The sequence below is a fragment of the Narcine bancroftii genome, chromosome 12 (genome assembly GCF_036971445.1).
Source record: "Narcine bancroftii isolate sNarBan1 chromosome 12, sNarBan1.hap1, whole genome shotgun sequence".
In the NCBI taxonomy this organism is placed as follows: Eukaryota; Metazoa; Chordata; class Chondrichthyes; order Torpediniformes; family Narcinidae; genus Narcine; species Narcine bancroftii.
The window spans coordinates 81,846,353-81,852,352 of record NC_091480.1 but is presented as its reverse complement, the minus strand read 5'-3'; positions in this window follow the sequence as shown (position 1 = coordinate 81,852,352).

Here is a 6,000-nt window from a genome sequence, read left to right as displayed (position 1 = left end):
CCTCCCTTCCCCTGGCTGTCCCTCCCTTCCCTGGCTGTCCCTCCCTTCCCCTGGCTGTCCCTCCCTTCCCCTGGCTGTCCCTCCTTCCCCTGGCTGTCCCTCCCTTCCCCTGGCTGTCCCTCCCTTCCCCTGGCTGTCCCTCCCTTCCCCTGGCTGTCCCTCCCTTCCCCTGGCTGTCCCTCCCTTCCCCTGGCTGTCCCTCCCTTCCCCTGGCTGTCCCTCCCTTCCCCTGGCTGTCCCTCCCTTCCCCTGGCTGTCCCTCCTTCCCCTGGCTGTCCCTCCCTTCCCCTGGCTGTCCCTCCCTTCCCCTGGCTGTCCCTCCCTTCCCCTGGCTGTCCTCCCTTCCCCTGGCTGTCCCTCCCTTCCCCTGGCTGTCCCTCCCTTCCCCCTGCTGTCCCTCCCTTCCCCTGGCTGTCCCTCCCCTTCCCCTGGCTGTCCCTCCCTTCCCCTGGCTGTCCCTCCCTTCCCCTGGCTGTCCCTCCCTTCCCCTGGCTGTCCCTCCCTCTCACCATAGCAGCCTCTCCTCCTTCCTTCTGGCCCTCTGTTCCCCTGATCCTGCCCACTCTCTCCACCACGTCCAATGAAACTGTTCCTTCATTCAATCACTGGCTCCATTTCTCTGTTCTGTCTTCACAATCCATAACTCTCCCATGGCGAAATGTAATATCAACTTTGAATGTCTCAACGTTCACACCACTTTGGAATAGAGATTTATAACTTCTGAGGGAAGTGGGTTTGTTTCATCTGCAAGGTAAATGATGAATTTTATCCTGAAGCTACATCTTCTCGTTCTGGATAATCTTCAGTTTCAAGGGGAAACCTCTCACATTATCTACTCAATCAGTACTCATAAACCACCCTGTTTCAATTAGATCACCTTTCATTCTTTTTGACCCAGATCACATGAACATAACTGATCAAACTTCCCCCATTGGTCAATCCCCAGAAGGTAATGTACCCTTCCTTAAATAAGACTAAGCCACTGCACGATGTTACGAACGTGGACTCACCAGTGCTTTTGGAGTTGTAGCAAGATGGCCCTACTTTCAATGAATGTTAAGATCCATTTGTCTCGCTAACTTTGATGACACCAGCCAACATTCACACTCAGCTTCTGGCATCTTTCCTGTCCACTCACCTGTCTCTATCAGTCTGATGAAGGATCAGGCCTGAAATGTTGCCCAGTGATGTTGCTTGCTCTGCTGAGCTCATCCCACATGATCAGATTCAGATTCCAGTGTCTGCAGTCTCCTGTGTATATCTTTTCAGACTTTTGTGTTCTCCTGAGAACTTACCAAATGCATTTTAGAAATATATTTAAAAAAACATCCTCTTGGTACCCCTTTTCTATCCTAGTTTGAAAAAACACTGATAAATTTGTCAAACATAATCTCTCTTCCAAAAAGACATTTTGAGAGCCTAAATTTCTGATTTTCTCCACTGCTGCAGAATCTATGGAATTTTTAACTATTACGCTATCTATATCTTCATTATCCTCCTTGGTTAACCACAGATGGATTATCTTTCTCATAGATTCTTTATTCCTCAATGGTTATGTTGAGAATGGTTAACTATCTTGTAAAGATTATCTACCAGTTGTCTGTCGTCGCACATTTCAGTCTAATTTACCAGACCCCTTTGACAGTTTCTTGGAAGTGAGATTGCCTTTTAGAAATGTTAATACTCCAGGCTTAGACATTGATTGTTGATCAAGCTGAATGTGAAATGCTCTCATCTCTGATAACTGTTCCCCAGAGGATCCTTTACTGTGAAATTACTAATTTATCCTGTCATCACATGGCTTGTTGTCTATTTAGTGCCACAACCTCTTGCTATTGGAAAGTGTCTTGAATGTATTCCATGAACTTGCCCTCAAGATGACTTTTGCCAATTTGATTTGTCCATTTGAGGTGAAGATTGAAGACCCCAATGATTCCTGCATAACCTTTGGTACAAATCACCATTATTTCCTGATTCTGTATCCAATGTTCTGTGCTGTAATGTGCTACAGTTCTAATTCTAACGATTTGATCATCAGCTGTGACAAGGCTCTAATCTGCGCATTCCTTTTCTAAATTACTGTCTTCTTGACTCCACCCCTTCTCTTACCTCTCTGATAAAGCTGGAAGGTATCTCCTCAAATGGCTCCGGGTCAGATGTTTGTTTCCACTCCTCTGAAGCACCACATTTATATTTTGTAATGTTTTGAGGCATCAGATTTCTCAAGGTGTTGCTAATTGTTCGCTGCTGGAGTGCTGAAGAGAATGTGACATTTGCAGAAATAACGTGCCAATTGTACGGTTTATTTTTCTTCATGGATTTTTCTCCATTGACCCCTGTCCTACCACCTGGGATGAGCTTGGTGTCAAATTTCCTGCTTTCTGTCTAAGAGAATGCATTTGGTTTCTGGCCTGAATCATTCTGAGATTCTGTTTTATGTAATGAGTAACCGGGATTCCTGCTTGGCTTGGCTGTGCATGTTTCCAAAGTGGTTCAGGCAATTCCAGATCGTGGCTTAAATGGTCTGGGCAGCTCTATACGTGAGGGGGGTGGGGGCAGGTGGTTCAAGCAGCTGCACACCAGAGCCAGAATGGTTTGGGCAGCTCCGCGTCGGGGAGCGGGTAGTCCGGGCAGCTCCATGTCGGGGAGCGGATGGTTCGGGCAGCTCCATATCAGAGCCAGAATGGTTTGGGCAGCTCCAGATCATCTCCTGGATGGAGACAGTATTTGGTTCCTGTCCTCCCTTGTTGTGTGGGTGAGTGACTCCTCTGTCAGAGATAGTTCTGTAGATCCAGAGGCACAAGATAATGTCTCCTTTGTACAAAACCACTGCAATATCAAAGAAATTACTTTTCACATCATTTATTGTCATCTGATTGTACAAGTACAACCTGGTGAGACGGTGTTCTCCAGTCCTCGGTGCAAAACATGCAGACACACAACCAGACATAACACACATACAAACAATACATATGCAGCATGCACACTCACTCTCTCATGAGTATGAGAATCTTGCATGGTTAGTGTGAGCAGTTCCTTTGGTCGTTCACCATTCTCACTGCCCATGAGAAGAAGCTGTTCCTCAGCCTGGTGGGACTGCCTCTGATCCTCCTGTATCTCGCTCCCCCAATGGGAGCAGCTGAAAGATGCTGTGTGCAGGGTGGAAGTGGTCCTCAATGATTTTGTGTGCCCTCTTCATAAATGACTGGGGGAGGTGGGAGAGACTCCAATTATCCTCTCTGTCATTTTAATGGTCCTATAACCTTATGGTCACTACTTTTATGTTGTGCCAATAGTGTGCCTGACTCAGTGACAAAAAGGCTGCATATGGGTCATGGTGAGAGCAGAGGGAATCTTAGGAGATTTCCCTAGTCTGGCAGCTAGGAGTACCCAGCCATTTGTGCTGCTACAATGTGGCCCAAAACCTGGAGACAAGGAAATAAAATGGATTTAAAGGATTTTTCACTCTCCGGCTCACAACCCAATTTGTGAACCCCTTTCTGTTATACCTTGCAACTTGATTTAGTTAGTCTTTCACATAACTATTGATACAAGGAGCTGACTACCTTGTGGAGTTTTAATCACAGATACTTGTTTTGCCAAGAAATGTACATCCCCAGGATGTTTCAACTTTTAAGTAATGAAGGAAAAGAGCTGGAAATCCAAGTATAGTGTAAAACACGAAAGTCTCCAGTTGCTGTGATTGAAGTAAAAACACAATGCTGGAGAAACTCAGCAGGTCAAACGGTGTACTTTATGTGGCAAAGATAAAGATACATAACCCATGCTTTGGGCTTGAGCCCTTCATTAAGGTATAAGTAGTGTGTAAAGGTTTAAATTATCAAGTCAAATATCATAAAGATCAGAAGGGTAAAGGATAGTCTAATTCAAGAGTTTACAATACCTCAATTTACAAAAGGAGAGCATTCCTGGAAAACATTTCATTCAGCAACAAACAGGTGATGGAGGAACTCAGCAGGATGAGGGAAGAAAACATAGAGGAGGAATGAGACAGACAGGTGATTTATGGACCAAGGAAGGTTGAAAGATGATAGATGGGGGAAGGTTTGCAGAGCGCCTAAACTCTTTTGACAATGGTAATCCTCAGCTCCTAATTTCATCTCCCCATCCCATTTCCACACTGACTTCTGCCAAGGTGAGGCCCAACACAAACAAAACCTAACATTGTCCTGAATTTCAGTCACCTGCACTGCATGTTTCCCACTCCTGCATTCCTCCTCCTAATCTATTTCTGGTCCTCCCATTTTTCTCCCCTTTCCTGTATGTGGCTTCAGGTCCTTCATTCATTCACATTCCCCCTCCCATCTACTACCCATACATATTACCTACTCCAGTCTGGTTCCTTCTGTTCACCTCTCCCCTGTAGCATTCCAGAGAATGATGGGAAGAGGGAAGAGAGCAGAAGAAGGAATCTTCACCCTCTCCTCCCACTATTGTAACATCACATTATTTGCATTAACTGCAAGTGTGTATATTGATCTAACCTTTCTCCAATCTCTATTGGCCATCTCACCCCACCCCCCTCTTTATACCAACCATCTTTCCTCTCCACAAACAAGTCCAGGGCAAGGTCTCAACCTGAAGTGTCAAAGTTCTCCCCACCCCTGCTGATGCTCCTTGACCTGCTGAGGTCCTCCAGCAGATTGTTGCTCTAGATTCCAATGTCTTCGAGCAATTTTAGTAAGTCAGCAATGAGATTCAGCATTTTGATAGGGTGTATTCCTATGCAAAATATTCAATGAGGGAGTCCAAAACAGTGCTTATATGTGTAGTAAGGAAACCAGGAAGCAGTCCTTCATACAGGACAGTGAGTATCAAAATCTCTCCCAAAGACTATGGATTTGCAGAAATCCATGTTTTCAAGATTGAGGCCAAGAGTTTTGTATACATTCAGTTCAGTTTGACCATGTTCTGATTGAATAAAAATTCAAGAGGCAAATTGTTATGCTGCTGTTCCAAAACTTGGCCAAGGAGTTTGGGATAAGATGGACATTTATTTACACAGCACAACCTGCCTCTGTAAGCTTCTTTTTTTTATTCCTGCAGGGCCTAATTGCTTTGCAGGAAACACAATTATTCCTGCTGGTGTGAAGGTGGACATGGATGGAGTATCCGTTTGTTTCTGTCCTTATAAGGATGGCTCCTGGGAACCTCAGCAACAAGCAATCTGCGGTCCTCGTGGGTGGAAGCAGTTTCATCATTATACTTCCAACTCCCACTGAGAACAGCTCACTGCCATGGCCTATCAACCAGCTCTCATCATGTGTTGTCAGAGATCTACCATCATTATTAAAACAGAAGAGTCAGCAAGCTCAGTCAATGTGCCCACATTGTCAGGCCAGAGGGGCCATGGTTTTCCACAGGAGGGTGGTTCCTTTCCCACTGTGTGAATTGAGTACCTATTCTACTGCTCTGGCTAACAGCCCTACCTAGAAGGCAGTACTGTGAATGTGAAGGGTAGGGACCCTTACTCTTTCTGACCTCAAAATGATCTTCATTTGCAAACTTCAAAGGCTCTTTTCTCCTAATAGTGTCTTTCAGGCTCCAATGCATGTGTTGGGTTAGCGAGGTGGCAACTTTATAGAAAAAGGGCAACAGTGAGGAAGTTCATAGCTTACCTGTTTCCCAAATGTAATCCTTGCATGTTTCTTAGCGTGGTGGTGTTCTGGTGTGCATCAATGCCTGTGGCCCTTGCTCCCCGTGAAGCACACTGCCTGCTACGTTACATGTGCAGGTTGCTCATGCTGCATTTCCACACCTGATAATTGTCTGATGTTTATTGTAAAATTATAAATAAAAGTTGTTGCAAGCTCTGTTCCTGTGTTTACTTTTAACTTTGAAACTGGAAATCACTGATAAAAGTTCACCTTGTTGGTTAACGTGCTTGTTCATTGATAGAATGTTGTGACCTGGTCTACATTCATAGCCTGGTCCACTCAGTTAAGTTAATAAATGCTACATACACTCTCGCCATGTCCA